Source organism: Rousettus aegyptiacus, unplaced genomic scaffold, assembly GCF_014176215.1.
Source record: "Rousettus aegyptiacus isolate mRouAeg1 unplaced genomic scaffold, mRouAeg1.p scaffold_m13_p_11, whole genome shotgun sequence".
NCBI classification, from domain to species: domain Eukaryota; kingdom Metazoa; phylum Chordata; class Mammalia; order Chiroptera; family Pteropodidae; genus Rousettus; species Rousettus aegyptiacus.
Window position 1 is genome coordinate 68,338,342 of NW_023416286.1, and position 18,336 is coordinate 68,356,677.

Sequence of the window (18,336 nt, forward strand, 5' to 3'; positions counted from 1 at the left end):
AATTCCAGTGAATATTTATTCATTCAACTTTTATAATGCGATTTCTATGTTCTAAGAGAGGGTGAAATAAAGCAGCATGTCATCTGCCTTCATAAGGTTTGCTACTAACAGTAGAGACAGTCACAAAAATAAATGTAACAATAACTATGATAATGGCTATAGAGGTGGAGTGCTAAGAAGTCATATTATAATCTAATTGATGAGGCCAACAAAGCCTTCCTATTACTGTTGATTTGGGTGAGATAATTTTTCATTCTCTAAATCAAATTTAATTCTACTCCAATAATAAAGTTAATTGATGAAAATTTGTTTGTTAGGGCTGAGAAGTCGGGGTCCTTAGATAAGAACCCTGGATCCATTCCTTTATGGGGTTCTGTTACTTCATGGAAGTACTGACTAGAGTACAGGCAAGGGTCTGTGCTTCTAGTCAGATCCTAAACCCTATGTCCTTCTTTTGTATTAATTGAAATGTCCCTGTCTTAAAGGAAGCTCCTTCAAATTCTCATGATTCTTTATTCTCTAAGTCCTAGAGCCTCTTCATTATTATTACTATTTCTCCATACTTTTTAGGTTTTATTCAACAAAAGCCATTTAATTATACCTTGAGGACAAGGGATGCCCAAGTTGCCATGTATAACATCACACTTTTCCTTTGGGTTAGAGGCAGGAAATGGACTGAGAGAGGCTAACACAAATTTCACTTCTAATTCCTTAACTATTTTCCTTCTAATTATTTGAAGCAGTGAGAATAAAACACATGTGAATATTTCAATGAATTACTTTGCCACAAATTCATTCAACAGTAATTCTGAAAGTATATATTAGCGCCTACTGAAGAAAACCTTGACTACAACAACAAATGAGGCAAAAGAATCTCTGTCTTGTCAGAGCTTACAATTCAGTGAGGAGAATATTTTAACCTTTTAGAAGTTAACCAAAAGCAGAGAAAAACTCCCCCATATTTTGTATCAGAAATAGTAAGTGGGCATGTCTGAATATTTTTCAAGGACATGAGTTAAAAGTCAGTGACTTGCCTGCAACGGAATTAGAACTTGGCTTTTTGTTTATTAAGTTATTTAAAATTTAATTTATTTGACTTCTAATTGCCTTTCCCCTTTAATAGTGTTTTGTTATTAAAATTATTAAAGGCTTGTCTCTTCTATTTAGTGGTGTCTAAATTGCTGTCTCTTTTAAATGTTTCTTTTATAGTTGATTTCTTGATTTTTATCAGCTTTCTGAAAGCTTAGTTTTAGCTATGTTTATTTTCACGGAGGGACAGTGGAAGTTTGCTATAAAACACTCAAGTTCAATTTTTAAAAAGTCCAAATTATTTCTAATCTATTTTAAACTTTGATTTTCTTTCTGTTTTACATATCTTTATTTTTATATTAATTTAAATAGCCTCTTCATTTTTCTTCTTCACTTTTCATATCTGACATTGATAAATTCTATTCACTGCCTTCTCTAGAAAGGTGCAATTAATGAAATTCTTCTCATTTATTGCTTATATCATCTTTGTCAATATGGAAGCAAAACAATGTAGAAAAGCATAGTCAGATAAGATGTGGCAAAGGTCAACGCTGCAATGCAAATGCTATTTGGAAAGACATGGCATAACAAGTAATCAATTTGACTTTTCCTGTGAAGTAAATACATGGTTTGAATTGACTGAATGTACCATATTGCTAAAGCTGGTCAGAAATGTATGTTGTGGGAAGCTACCTGAAGGTACCTGGATGAATCCAGACAAACCAAGCAGCAATATAGTTAAAGGTAAAGTTTTGATTGATTAGTAAATATTTTTGTGTATTAAGATCATCGCCATTTAAGACAAAAGGCCTCTACTTTCATCATGATAACAATTATTTACTGATATATAGTAGCTCATTTGCTTTCCATATCTCCTAATACACAAGCTCTATAAGGGCAGAGGCCACATTTTAATTTTATATCTTTTTTAATACCAATATATTTCATATTACATGGTACACTGTAGGCTTCCATTAAACTTTGATAAATTGAGGGTCATAATAGCAAATAAAAGTTCCTTTATAAGGAGAGTTGTAAGAAAATAATATAAAGCCAGCTTATAGTAATTGTATCAAAGAAATAAATCAAATTCTCCATAGAGTATCATTTCGAGTGGTTTCCATGTTATACAAGTTTTACAGGGTTGGCTTTGGAGACTTCCTCTAAACCGCCTCCAAAATGTAGTTAACCTAAGGACTGATGGTCCTTTTGTGGTTCTTTCCTAAAGGACAAAGTTGGTAGATGCTTCCTATAAGAATCTGCATTTCCCATAAAAATATCTGAGAGAGAAATCTCTCTCCCAGGCAGAAAAAAATAGAGAATAAAATATCACTTTTCTTTTAAAATACACATTATTTTTTCTTTCATTTGGTTTAATTCAAAATATATGTAAATTGGAATATTTTGTACTGGAAAAGCAAAATGCACACTGTTGAAGGATACAGAAGGACATATGGGTATTTGTTTAAGAAACTAGTATTTGCAATGCTAGAGAAGCTTGTCTTACCCTAGTTGAACATCTCAGGTGCCAAGGTGAGGCTTTAGTTTGTTCTTGCCTTTACCTACACAGGTATGACTAACAGGAGAAGAGAAAGATCTGTCTGAAACACTATTTGAATAACAAAGTGAATATAGATAGAAAGTACTCCTTTTCTAATCCCAACATGAGGAATTCACAATAGCTTTGTGCCTTGCTTTTGTTATAGGAACACCTATCCCAGCAATATCAATTTCAAGAGCTCTAAACCAGAACACTGCTCTTGTTCTGTCAGTGGAAGGAGAGATTCACAGAAAGGAATAGGAATCGAATGGCCTGTTTCTGTGAATCTGATCCTGTTTCAGGAGAGATAACAGGGGGAATGCTGACATCTGTGATGAAAGTCCAGTGAACAAAGGCGCTCATAAGTGTGATTTATGGTTGCTGAGGCTGTTATGGTGCCTGTCCTCATTCAGTCACACAACTGAGAAATGAAAGGCTTCTTTTTTTCTGAAAGTTTTTGGAGAAGAAAAAAATGAATTTGAGAAAGCAAATATAAGTAAAATAAAACAAAACATGACATATGTTACTATATATATTCATTACAGTTTATAAGATATACACATAGACTAGTTTTTTGGCAAAAATAAGTTAAAGCCCCTTTCCCATCAATGTATAAAATTTCCCTTGACTTTCAATGTAACATTGTAAATAAACTTCTCTTAAAACAACTTTGCCTCTTATTGACAAAAAAATTTTTCAAAAGTTTACACTATACCTATTATGAAAATAAGAATAAAATATAAAATAACAGTCACGAATATATATACAATATGCAATAGTACCTTTTATTTGGTATAAAGATAATATAAATATTGTCTTTTATACTAGTTTCAGTACATTCAAAAAATTCTTGTCATTTCTATCAATCTCACTTTTTATAACAAATTTTTCTGTGCTCCAATATTTTCCAATACAGTTGGAAATTTTTTTCTTAATTAATGAATTATTCTTTAAAAAAACTGAAGTTATTTTTGTATATATCTCCTTGAGCAAGAGAAGCAAAAGAAAAAATAAACAAATGGGACTACATCAAATTAAAAATTTTTATACAGCAAAGGAAACCATCAACAAAACAAAAAGACAACTGACTGACTGGAAAAGATACTTGCTTATGATACATCTGATAAGAAGTTATTATCTAAAATATAAAGAACTCATACAACTCAATAAGAAAAAAAAAACAAACAATCCAATTAATAAATGAGCAGAAGCCCTGAACAGATATTTCTGCAAACAGGAAATTCAGATGGCCAATAGACATATGAAAAGATGCTCAAGGTCACTAATTATCAGAGGAATGCAAATTAAAAGCACAATGTGATATCACCTAACACCTGTCAGAATGGCTAGCATCAATAAATCAAAAAACAAATGCTGGAAAGAATGTGAAGAAAAGGGAACTCTCATACACTATTAGTGGGACTGCAAATTGGTATAGCCACTATGGAAAACAGTCTGGACTTTTCTCAAAAAATTAAAAATGGACATACTTTTTGACTCAGCAGTTGTACTTCTGAGTATTTACCCAAAGAAAACAAAAACAATAATTCATAAAGATCAATGCATCCTTATGTTCATGGCAGCATAATGTACAATACCCAAGATATGGACGCAACCTAAATGCCCATCAACAGACGACTAGATAAAGATATGGTTCATGTATACAATGGAATATTACTCGACCATTAAAAACATGAAATCCTACCATTCACAATGACATGGATGGACCTAGAGGTTCTTATGCTGAGTGAAATAAGTCAGACAGAGAAAGACAAATACCATATGACTTCACTTATATGTGAAATCTAAGGAACAAAACAAACAACCTAATCAAAAACAGACTCACAAATATAGAGGACAATCTGGTGATGAGCAGAGGGGGGTGGAGGTTGGTGGGCTGGGAGAAAGGAGTGAAGGGCTAAAGAAGTACAAATTATTAGTTAATAGATGGTCACAGGGATGGGGAGCACAGTATAGGGAATGCATTCAGCATTAATGTATTGGCTACGTGTGGAGCCAGAGGAGAGAAAGAGCAATCAGGGGGATCATTTCATAAACTATATAAATGTCTAAACAATGTACTGTATACTTGAAACTAATAATTTTTTTTTTAATTCTGATTTTTAAAAATAATTAATTAATTTATTTATGTTATGGTGACATTGGTTAACAAAATCCAATAAGTTTCAGCTGTACACTTTAACAGTAAGGAATACACACACACACACACACACACATATATGTAGTCACATATATGTAGTCACATATGTGTGTGTGTGTGTATACTTCCACAGTCACATATATGTGTGTGTGTGTGTGTATACTTCCACAGTTAGATTTATTTCTGATATGTTTTTGATTATGAAAATTATTTACTATCCCCCCCTTTGACCTTCCTTCCCCAGCTTACTGACTAAGGCATCATCAGAAACATTGTTTCCTATGCTGATTTTTGTGCACTGATCTTCTCGATCCAAGAGACTGAATTTCTGACCTCCTAGTTCTAAGTCTTCTTTTTAAATTTAGAGGATGTATCTATTCAATGTGCACGTGTTAAAGATGAAAAGAGAGTCAACATTTGTCCATTTTATGAAGTCCAGATCTATTTGCTTTCATATAAATATTATGAAAACTCTCCAGTACACAACTGACAAAAAGAGCAATTATAATATCAGTGTTCTTAAGTATTAATATAGTTATCAGAAAATCTGTATTTCAAGGAGAGTCCTTGTCTGTATCTGTAATCAATAGTAAAAATACATAGATTTAGAAAAGAAAAGGTAGAAGTATAAATTGAATCCTTTCTAATACAACTCCTGATCCATTAATAGAATTTTTGTTCTTCAACCCAGAATCTACTCTTTACGGGTTTTTCAATTCTAAGAGATAATGATTACACCAGAGTAAATTTAACTAAATCATGAAACTGCAACTTAGCTCATCCAGTAATTCAGGCTCTTCATATGATTGAAGGCATAAATAAGTAAATAAATACATAGACACACACGTATATGGTATATATATAAACCATAACAACCACTTAGCAGTAAGTCTCCTCAGATTTCATGTCTCCAAAGAATAAATGACCAGGGCATAATACCAGTTATAGAACACATACTAAAATATACAAATTGAAGGGGAAAAAAGCATAGAGTGTATCGTGGAGGAAGAATGCCTGTAACATGTTGCTGAAACAAAACAAGTGATATGTACACACGACAGAACAAGAGGTATGTAGAGATCCTGACTTGACTCTGAACAGAACAGGTAACCAGACTTTAAATTGTTATCCTTTGGAGATGGAGTAAGTATGAATTTTTTTGAAATAGAGGATAGCTGCATTATTTCTCAGAAATATACTATTACTATTTGAAGTTTAAGTTGGATTTCAGATATTCTTGAGTTAGTTTTTGAACAGTTTTTACCTGGATATATACATAATTTGGTATCTCTTGAACTGTGCTAATAGCTATTCTTAGTATGAATATGGTTGATTATATCTTTCTTTTATAATTTTCTTTATTCAAGTATTATGAAACAATTTTTATTACTCCACAGTAGAGTACAAATGGTCATTCTTTTGAATGTCACCTTGTCTAAACCTCATCTACTTTTCACTTCACATCATATTTTTATAAGTATCATTTTGTGATAGCCTGGTTATAGTCTTTTCATTATCACAAAAAACAATTTCTATTTGTAGGAAAAAAAATGAAGAGGATAAAATATCTAACTTGGGTAGGTTTATTATTTGGAAAATGGAATTTTTTTTTTTTCTGACAAAGTTTAGAAAAAGTAAAGAAAATTGAAAAGGCTTAAAAAAAGTAAGATCATCAGACAGACTACAGATTTTATCTATAAAATCAGAAACTAATTATGCTACATTTACCACATAAATTTTATGCATATACATCTAATACATATATAACATGGTATCTATATAAATTAAATCTTAAATTTTAAGTAAGCATGTTTACTCCTAATATCAGCATCAGTACACATATCAGTGTACTTGGTATATCTATGTCAAACATAAGGTATACACATAAACAATGCAAATTTATTTATCACCTTTCATTTTTATATCTCATATCTTTAGACTGTCATATTAAAATGAGTCTATTCATACAGTAGGTTGAAATGTTGGGACAGAGGCTGCAAAATATAGTCTTTCTATATGTCAATTTTTCTTATATCTAGTATTCATCAATTGGAGCTTTTCTTTTATTTTTTATTATTTTATATTTTAGGTTAATCCACATATATGTGATATTTAACTTTTTAAAATCTTTATACAAAGTTTTTGAAATTTGTTAAATAAATGATCTCTCTTTTGATTAAATAAAACATACTTTAAAACTTTTTATTTTATTTACTCTTTTCGAAATCCCTCTAACTCACCAATGTTAATTTTTATGTTTCAAGTTCCTTACCAAGTATTTTGCCAGGAAAAAAAAAAAATCTGAGTATAAAGGAGACAACGTGTCACCAGCATTTTTCCGTAATCACAGAATGACAGTTTCTTTTTAAAATGAACTCTTTGATTTTAATGTGAAAATCGATCATGTTAAGTTTAGAGATGCTACTATTTCACTATTCTTTCACTGAGCTTAATAGTCTTTAATTCTGGAAATCTATTAGTTCTATTTTATTGAAAGTTCATTGGTATGCCACAGACACAGAACAGATCATCCTTGTTTGTGCCTGTGCCCATGGTGCTGACGCAGGAACTTAACTAAGAGTTCAGTGCCAGCTTTTTCATCAGCCAGCTTGCTAAGCTGCATATGTCTGAATTGTACTGCTTGGATAGTTCTAAATGTTCAAGCTGTAAACCCTTAAGGCATGGATTATTTCCATGGGAAACTACATAATACAGTATGCTTTACTAGCATACATTAATCAATATCAGAATGACTTAAATGGAAATCAAACTGGTTTGTGTACATCACATACAAAGAAGCAAATATGCCTCAATGTATTTTTGTCTATTCATCTTTTTGGGTCACCCTTTTACTTCAGCTTTAAAGAGAAAAGCTGTTTAAAAGCACATTTCATTGTCTGATGTAAATTCTGATCAGACATGATATTGTTAGCAATTGAGCACAAATTGACCTTTACTTTTAAGTTGTCCAGGATTATATTATTGTGTCTAAAAACCAAAACAAAAGATAGCTGAGTAATTATTGCTTAATTACTTTCTTATTTTTATCACAATTTGAATGACTACAGAATTCCTGGAAGATAGCCAATTACGACACATTTTCAAGTCTAGGAAGTATGACAAAATGCTATTAAATGCCAATCTGAGAGAAATATGGTTCAGCCTTAATGCATTATGTGTTACGTCAATGCCATTGTGTTCTAGTATGGGTATATTGCAAAAGCAAGTGAAAGTATGTATTTATTAAACTCTTCCTGAAAATGACTTTTAAAAATACTCTTATTACAGAACCTATTGCTATCTTTTTCAGTGAACTGAACTCTAGGGATAGATGGCAAGGGATGGGAGAATTTCATTGTTTACAAAAAACCTAAAAGCCTAGTCACCATTGTGTTGGTTGTTTCATTTCACCTATGTGTTTCTATGGCCATTTCTCTCACTTAGAATTGACACTTTGCTGCCAATGAGGCACTATGCTAAGGCTTTTTTCTCTGAACTTTTTCTTGGACTTAGGAGTTTTCCATTATTCTTTAAATAGTTAGCTTCTTTGAATGTCTTTCACTGCCTGTGTTCTAGACAGTCAGGTGAACCAGAGAGTAAAGTGAAAATATCTCACTTCTTTAAATCATCAAGTTTTCAGGTCTCAGTTGGTATTTTCAAATTTCTGGGACAATAAAAAATGTTAAATTAACAGACAGTTTTAAACTCTAAATTTTTGCAACTTGATACTGTCTATTCCTTTTAATATTGTTGAATAATGATTTTTATGGGGAAAAAAAATCTCTTCTATTCACATCCATTGTCTCAGGGCATTGGCAAACAAACTTAAGAAATAGTTTTACAAACTGATGATATTTATGGTCCATAATTCATCTGTAACAGTGTTAATCTATTCCATATAGCAATAATAATTGTTGGATAACTAAGCAATAAAAGCAGTTACACATAAAATCTGACCTCTATCCCTTGTGAAACAAAGTCCTGAGCCAACATTAACTGACCATGTTTTTGTAAACTTATTTAGGAAATGAATGAATATAGTGTATGATCCTTACTTTATCTTTACTTGGGAGAGAAATCCTAATCTACTCAAATACTTCTTTTCTATCCTTGAAAGAATATAGTTGTCTCGATTTATGTTTTTACATTCTTTTACATTATAATGATATTAAATAGATCCTTTGTATGTCTTACACGGTGTTAGTGATATCTGAAAGATAACAAAATGTCTTAAAACTAAGTGCATGAAATCGACACTAAGGTTTCTGTTTATTTTCAGAAACAGAAAGAAGAAATGATACTAACTTGTTCTAATCATTTCAGAAAATTTCAGAATTTTATTTTTATTTAAGCTACATAAAACTCATAGTACTTATATTAATGTGGGTAGATATTTTATTTCATGTAGCTAGTTTGTCATGCACACAAAATTTCTTCAAATTCACATCTGGTTCTTTCTCCACTCCTGACATAGCAAGACTGAGAAAAATTCTCTGAGCCTACTGTTCTCACTCAATATTCATGCCAACACATTATGTGTTTCAGAGTCAGAGAAGGTGACTGTGTGTGTTGAGTCTCAACCACTGGACTGAACCAGATGAAAGGATAAAATTGAGAAAGATAAGCAACAACTAAAAAAAAAAAAAAAGTCAGATTGAGTCAAACATGCCTAACAGATGACATTAAAAGATTAGAGATTAATGAAATATTTTCCATTTTCTTTTTTCCACTCCAGTATCTAGTACTTTTGTCATAGGCATCAGTTTACTTCATGGTAAAAAAAAAAAAAAAAAAAAAAAAATACAACATATCTATTATTTTGTAGACATCTGAACTTAGCTATGGCCTTTATTTTTATAAAATGACACTTTACTTGAGAAATATATTAACATACATAAACAGTCATAAGAAAACTGACCATGTGATCGAAGACTTATAACATTCGTAAAAATGAGGTATAAACCAGCTTATAAGACAATTTAACTATAGGGTTAAAGTAATATAATAGTAATAAAAATTAAAGAATATAGATTATAAGAATGATCATATTTTATAGAGTCTAACGGGCAAATATCTTAAAAATTCCACACAATTTATGCTTGGAAGAAATGTATAATTGTTTCAACACTGGAAAATTTTAAATTGACTTATGATTAGAATACAAAATAAAAAGTGGGAAATGTGGAATTCAAAAGATATCTGATTAAGATCCAAAGGCCATAGCCAAACATTTAGAGATTAGAGAAAATTGGAGCAGTGAAAGTATTGGTCTAGACAGCTCCCCTTACCAGTCAAAACGAAATGAAATTTATATTTTGCCTTTGGGTAATTTCACCTACTTCGTTTGAAATTTCTGAGTGTTTATTATCTCTGTAGTCAGCCAGTGATCTGACCTATTTCCTTTAACTTTTAGATCCCAATAAGAAAAGAGGAAAAATATGTGTACTCTCTCTTTAAGTTCCTTTTGCAGATGCAACCCAGGAAGTCAGTCACTTCAGCCCAAGAAAACAAGAAAAATGCCCAGCTTCTGCAATGGTGCCCCAGTGAACCAACAGGAAGATCAAAATCCACCCTCAACCCTTGGAGGACGAGGGTCTTACTGCTCAACTGGCAGCAGCAAGCCACACCAAGAACAGGAATCAGGAACTTGGTCCACATTTATACAGCTATCTGTCATGGGTCTGGAGAAAAAAAGATGGTAGCTGCATGCAAGTGTGAAAATCTACCAAAATTTACCATCTTTTTTTCTTCATCAAGCACTCCCCTAATTTTGTAAGTGTTCAACTATACTCCGGAATTCTGTAATATTTGTTCCCATGGTTCTTGACAGCTTATAGTTTTTTCATTGCCTAGACTGATTCCTAGAATTTTCTACCCTGAAATCTTCTATGAGCACTCCCATGATGTAAAGATACATTTTAATAACCTACCTAACCACTTTTATTGGTGCAATTTGATATTCTTTATTTTCTCTATTGGTAATTCAATAAATATTATTGTTTATTCACAGTATTTAATTCTATTACTTTACTAATTATATAAAGTTTTATATACTGGAAAAATATTCATATTGTTATTCTCCTTTTCACTTATCACATCTTTCTTTTTAAAATTTTTATGTATTTTTTTCCACCTCTAATCAGATATAATTGATATTTAACACTATGTAAGTTAAGGTGTGCGATGTGATGATTCCTTACACTTAATTTGAAAAGTGATTAAAAAATAGGGTTAGGTAACACCTCCATCACCTCACATAATTATGTTTTTTTGTTTTTTTTTGCATGTGTGGTGAAACATTTAAATTTTACTCTCTCAGTAACTTTCAAATATATAATACAGTACTGTTAATCATAGTCACTAGATTGTTTATCAGATTCCCAGAACTTATTCATCTTATAACTGGAAGTTTGTACCCTTGATCAATATTGCCCAATTTCCCAAACCTCCCAGTCCCTAGAAGCTGCCATTGTACTCTGCTTCTATAAGTTCAGCTTTTTAAAATTCCACATATAAGCGATATCATACACATTTGTCTTTATGTGTGTGATGTATTCCACTTAGCATAATGTTCTCAAGATTCATCCATATTGTCACAAAATGGCAAGATTTTCTTCTTTCTCAAGGCAAAATAATATTCCACTGTGAAATATCATATCGCATCTATCTACTCAACAATCAAGGGATATTTAGGTTGTATACATATCTTGGTATTACAAATAATGAGTCAATGAATACTGTTCTGCAGATATTTCTTCAAGATTAAGATTTCCTCTAGACCTATACCAGAAATGGCATTGATTTTGTTGAATTATCATTGTTGTTTTTTTCCTCTACAGCTTAGTTTCTTTAAAATAGCTATTGTACATTCCTTATTGAATAAATTGCAGAGCACCATGTCCTTGAGGTCAATTTCTGTAAGATTATTTTGGTCTTTTACTGGTATAATATTTTCTTAATTTTTCATGTACCTTGAAATATTGTGTTGTTCTCTTTGCATTTAAAGTAGCATTACCCTTCTCCAGTTGCTACTGTTTGACTTCGGAAGATAAATACCTTCTATTATTATTATTATATTATTATTATTATTATTATTTAGGCAAAGCAATCTTTGGTTGACCTCATAGATTGCAAGGACCTTGCAAGGAGCTTAGAATCCCTTATTTTATTTTATTTTTTTTTTACTTTTTATGACTACAGCACCAGGTCTTCCTAGGTGGTCTCCCAGCTAACTACTAACCAGGCCAACCCTGCTTAGCTTCCGAGATCAGATGGGATCAGGCTTGTTCAGGGTAGCATGGCCGTAGTCACCTTCCATTATTCTGTTAGCAATTCTGATGCTTTCTCAGACTTTCTATGGGTAGGTCTGCTCCATACTTCTTGTTCCTTCATGGCAGAATTCTCAAGCTTATATGCCTTTTCGGGATCCTACAATTACCCGAGCTGGGTGCTGACAGCCTCCTTTTTGTTTTCCCAAGAGCAGTGCTGAATGCTCAAGTTTGTGGTCTCCCTCTGGTCCGTAGACTCAGGCTGGCTTTCTGCATGCACTTACTAGCCATTTGTCGAATCTTGCTTTTGCTACCATCATGAGTGCACCTGGAGAGCTAGATATGGCATGTAGCAGTGTGTGGTTTAGGCACTCAGAGTGCTGGGGGTTCCTGTGAGGCAGTTGGAGGCATCCACAGGTACGTTGTCCCAGAGGCTCATGCACAGGCCTCTTGCTGGAGTTAGTAGGATCTGCATCTCCATGACACCTCTTCCAGGCCCTGGCTGCTGTTCTCCTGGATGCTCAACAATCTCAAGTTGTGTGCTCATGACTCTATACACTGAATGAGGTGAGAGAGGAATAGGTCCCTTTGCCAGTGTCCTACTCAGCTGGGGAAACTAGGTATTCATTAGCATGCTCTCGCTTTTCCCTATAGGAGAAATAACAGACCCAAAAGTGCTCTGTGAGCACTAAGCTGTGTCACTTGGGGGTTAGGGGATACAGGTGAAGTCAAGCTGTTGTTCTTACCAGCTCTAATAGTCCAATGTCAGATTTTTTCCTCCAACAATATGCTGGATTACTAGATGTCCACAAAGGCTCTTGACCGTGGGTGACTGTATAAATCACTGTTCCCCAAGAATGTTAGACTGTAACCTTGAGAGGCTGGAGCCAGTTCATGGGCCACTTCAGGATTCACAGCCAGTACTGAGGTCTGTATGTATACCCAATATCCAATGCATGGGTGGACAAAACTCTTCCCAGGTTCCTTGGCACATTGTGCTGGATCCCGCAACTTCTACAAGACACTTTTGTCTGCGGATGGATACTAAACTGTTATTCTTGAGGGAGGGATATAAGTGAGGGATGCCTTATTCATCTTGCTCATGTCATTCATTAATTATATTTTTCCACAATTTTTTTATCTACTTTTATTATTCATTAGAAAAAAAACTAAGTAATATTGTGTATCTTAATTCTCAGAAAATTTAAAATAAAATAGCCTATGTCTCCGTTTACAATGATTATAATCATTGACTTCATTATCCATCATCTTTGTCCTTGAGAAACTCGCAACTTTGTTGCAAGAACAAATGAATTGATAATTTAAAGGACTATTTATTATTTTTAAAATTTTTAGTAATAGTCATTTCAGAGCTGTGTAAAATAAATTAAATTCATAAAATCATATAAAATTATTTCATTTATATAGACTTTTCCTAAAAATAAATAATTAAGAAATTAAATTTTACTCCCTGTAACTGTCTTTAAAAAAAGTCATAGTCTAGTGAAACGTTGAATCACATAAAATGATAAATGATCACTTTTGTCTCAAAAGCTGAAATTAGGTGATAAATGACCACACAGAAAAGTTGAACATTTAAGTGGACAATAAAGTGAAAAATGTTGCAAAAATTAATTGTGTTATGGATGATAATCATCAGATATATTCTTTTTTATTAAACTATTTTAAACTTAGTAGTAAATTCATTGCAAATTGCATCAAATTTAACCTTGCTTTTGAAGCTGACAGCACTAGTGCTTGAATTTCCAGTAGAAAAAAATTAAGGAATAAAAATGTTTTCTCTGTGGGAGATCTTCAGAAATGCATTTATACAATTTTAAAAGCAAATAATATTTTTTCCATTCTATTAATTTTATTTTTCTAAAGTTTTATTTCTGGAGTCAACAAAATATAAAATTTGATGTCATTTTGTAGCTGTAAATAATTATTCATTTTGCAATGATTTCTTGGTACTAATTTGTGTAAAACAGATCTGTGTGAAAAATCTGGTAGAGATTTTTAGGTTTTAGTGAAGGGTCTTTGCAAGCAGTTTATTCAAAATAGATAAATGAGGGTTTATTTAAAATTATATAGTAAAATAAATAACAAAACAGTATAATTTAAAAAGAGAAACACAGATGTCAATACTGTAAGCCAACTAGTACAGATGCTATTTCCTCCCCCCTCATTTCATTCTCAAATTAGCTTAATCCATCCAAATAAGAAGATGTTGACATTAAAATATAATAGGGACTTCTAAGATGTTCTATTTCTGATCAATGGAATAATTAGAATTAATGTAAACTTCACATTAAGTTTGTTAGTAAAATAAGCTTGCCACATAGTCATACTCTGTTTTGTTAGATTACATATCACAACTCTCAAACCATATGATTAATCAAAATAAAAATATTTTCCTTGGTTTAGAAAAGCAAAGCACAGTGATTGTCGCTAGCCCAGAGAACTAAAATGTAGCTCCTGTTTATAGCAGAGGGGAAATTGCTACCATTAATTAATAGGTACAAATAAATTTAATAAAAATATCCAGATGTTGTCTGCAACATAATTTTTCAATTTCATGTCTTCACAGGCCTAGAGGTAATTTCAAAATTGTATTTATGATGAAAGATGAAGGTTGATTAAATGAAGTGCAATACTTATGTACATTACCTAAAAAAAAGAAAAACATGTAGAATAAATCTAAGATTAAAGTAATAAATAATCCTTAGGTTAACATTGTGAGAGTTTCTATGAAGTAGAAGAGAAATATAATCCCTAGTCACTAATCAAAAACAAAGCTCACAATGCAGACTGAGCAAATAGCAATGAATTAATAGTCTGAGGGTAAATAAACACAATGTATGGTAATATAATGTTTGACTTTGGTATACATACATTAATTGAAAAAATGGAATATATTTGCATTTTCTATAAATGATTTTAATTTACTAATTTATAAAAGAGATAAAACTCAAGGGACTAGGACTTTCAATTCTGGTTAAAATGTAGATGCTACAAAGTGCTGTTGCTTCAATTCTAATGATAACAAAAAGCTTGATTGATTGGCTACAAATAACTTTTTTTTTAAATTCCCACAAATAGATGATAATTCAAAGAAACATAAACGTATTAAATTCTAGCAAGACACAAGCCCATCATTGAGGAAAATACTCATCTCTGATATAATGGAAATAAGAAGATAAAAGCATCATTGGTAGCAATAGAGAAAACTGACAAAATTTTCGTAAACTCTTAATGGCAATATAAGACCCACAGACCTTCAGCAAATAACTGGATTGTTATACAGTAGGGGTTGGTATACGGAAGGCTGAAAACAGAGGAGATTGGAGAAGTACTTAGCATCTTCCTCTAATCCAGGCTAAAAATAGTGTAAAACAGTTGAAAGTTCGGACATATCAGATATTGACTAAGTAGACTGCAGCAACACTCTGAAGGTTAGGGTGTGGATAACATGGAAGAGACATCTCATGAGTGCATGTAACCTGAAGTTGGACTCAAGGGCAAGGAAATTTTTCTGGTGCCAGGCTGTAACACAGAGAAAACACTCACACATATCAGGCAATTGGGAAATTGGCTATAAAACAAAGAATTCTGTGGTTCCCTCTGTGGGGAGAGTCTTGATTCTACTCTCAAAATATTTGAAGTCAACAGTAAACTGAAAACAACTAAGATGCAAAAAATATGATATTTTACTTTATTAAATATTATATTGACTTAGTTCCTCCCATAATCTATTTGACAGAAGAGTGTGCCATTTGCTGGGGGTAAATATTATTTACTTGAACACCTTTTGTGCTTTTAAATAAAATGTCCCGTACATAGTAAAAAAATAAATAATGCACATCAAAGCAAGTAATTATAAACTATGTACAAGAAGGAAATAGTAGAGGTAAGTCAAAGATGATTTAACTCTTGGAAATTTCAGACAGGGGACTGAATAAAACTATTATGTTTTAAAATGAAATGGAAAAAGTGGATAATGCATGTGAACAAATGATACATTTCAGTGCACAGATAATATATGTAGGAAAAAAAATGCTGGACAATGACAGTATCAGAAATGATGTATTCTTGCAATGATCTTAAGAACAGATTAGATTCGCCTGGGTAAATAATCAGTAACCTTGGAAGCATATTGATATAATTTATCCAAACTAAACCAAAAAGACAAAAATGAGGGTGGGGAGGTGAAGAAATAGACATTCCTCTATCTTTCATTCCTATTCTAACAAAAAAACAAATAACGAGAACAAAAAATTATTAACAAATATGATATGATAGCTACTAATTGCTTATTAATTACTTAGTTTAGAAAAATATGTTCCTATTATTCTGAGGAAATAAATCATATACCCTAATATGATATACTCCATTTCTTGTTTAGAATAATTTTTAAAATAATACATTTTATCCTTATACTTTTAACCATGATTTATTTACTTTGATGCATAAAGAATGTTATCACTTCCTGTTTTATATTCAAAGCAAATTATAGTGATTGGTAGTAAAGACCTAATATAGTAACAGTAGACCCAATATGTTATTTAAGAATCATCTAACAATGTTAGTACCTGTTTCCTTTGAACTGCATTATGTATCAAAATCAGAGATAAGCAATGTGATGTACTATTCTGCTAAGTTACTGTTAGACAAAGTGTTTTCCATGATTTTTCTATTTATCTATGAAGGTGACAGATTAGTGAAATTTATTTAAACATAATTTTCCCACACTTTCTGCTAATGATGTATAAAATTCTACATAGATCTCAATGCCATCTATATATTCAAATCAGTAGAAAAGGTCAGTTCCACATAAAAAGTTCAATATTGGAAGACATTTCAACGCTGTCATCGCAAACAGAATCCTTATATAGTCCCTTAAAAATGAACTCTTTTATAATTGTATGCAAATTATAATTAAATTGTAAGTATGGCACCATAAAAGTATGAAAGTTATTTTCCAACTACCCTATGCCCAGGGGAATTCCTTCTCCTTACTCTTGTGAGGAACTTAGTCAAGTCTGAAAAAACATGTTTTCTGTGATTAATTGTTTGATAAACATAAACGCTCAGAAAATGCACACCCTCTTTGAGGGATGAAATTTGCAGAATCCAAATGAAAACATGTCAAGATTATTCCAGAGGTACAATGTGTGTGTGCGCTCGTGTGTGTGTGTAATACCTCTAGAAAAAATATATGGCATATATTAGATATATAAATATTTATGGTTTATTTATATAAGCTATTCTGCAATGTTCTAAAATAGTTTTTATATGTTTTTTCAACTCCCTTTTTTCTCTTTCATGTCATTTTTCTGTATTTATATATTTCTTGATTTTCTTTGAGTATTTTGTAAAACAAAATTTAAGATGTTTTGAATGTATAAAAATAACCTCATAATAAACACTACCACTAATTTAGTGACTATATGCTAGACACTATTCAACTTTCTTACATAAATTAAACATTTTACTCCAGTAAATGTGTTCCAGATTATCAGGAACCCTATTTTATAAGTAAAAAAGAAATCAGAGTTCAAAGAATTTAAGCATCTTGTTAATGGTTATAGATAGCACTCAATCAGAATTTGAATCTTATGTATATGATTCTAAGTCTTTTGGGGAAAATAAAAAACAAACTCTGCTTTAAAATTCTGGAAAGATGGCAGACTAGGAAGCACCAGTAATCTGTCTCCTCATTGAGACAATAATTGCACTGGAAGAATCTGTCAGATGTAACTGTTTTGGAACTCTGGAGTATAGTGAAGGTTTGTAAATCTTTGGAGGAGGCTTAGAGAATAAATTGTGGTTAATTTCTATCAATTTTAGCTCCTAGCTCTGTAGCAGCTACCCATCTTCCACCTTTCAGCCCTGAGGCAGGTAGTGTTACTAGATTCAAAGGGACCTTGTCCACCAAATATCAGGTATCGGTGTTCTGATCACTGTTTACTGTTTCTGACTTCACAAGTCCACCCGAAGAGGAGGGTGGCCATTGCTGTGGTACCTTCCCGACATGGTTGCAAGCCCCTTCTGCACCAGCTAAAGTGATTTCCAGGAAATTTAAAGGCCAGTGTACTTGCCTTCTACCCTTCATGTTTCTCTTTCTCCCCTTTTGCGAGCCAGACCTTAAAGACTTAGATGTTCAAAGGCAACTGTACATAAGGGTGAAATTAGAAGGTCATCACAGGAGCCCAGGGAAAGACTTAAAATATCAAATAAATTAATAAATCTTAGTTAAACTAATTAAGGCTAAAAGACAGGAAACACACATACACATTACCAATATCATGAAATATACAGATTAAATCACTACAGTT

General features: G+C 32.1%; 1 long non-coding RNA gene and 1 pseudogene across 1 annotated transcript in view; both read right to left on the reverse strand.

The window, feature by feature from the left end:
- Positions 1 to 18,336, reverse strand: part of LOC107519606 — a 209,431-nt gene that overhangs the window by 143,408 nt on the left and 47,687 nt on the right. The gene's annotated exons all lie outside the window — the stretch shown is intronic.
- LOC118609440 lies at positions 11,922 to 12,039 on the reverse strand (annotated as a pseudogene).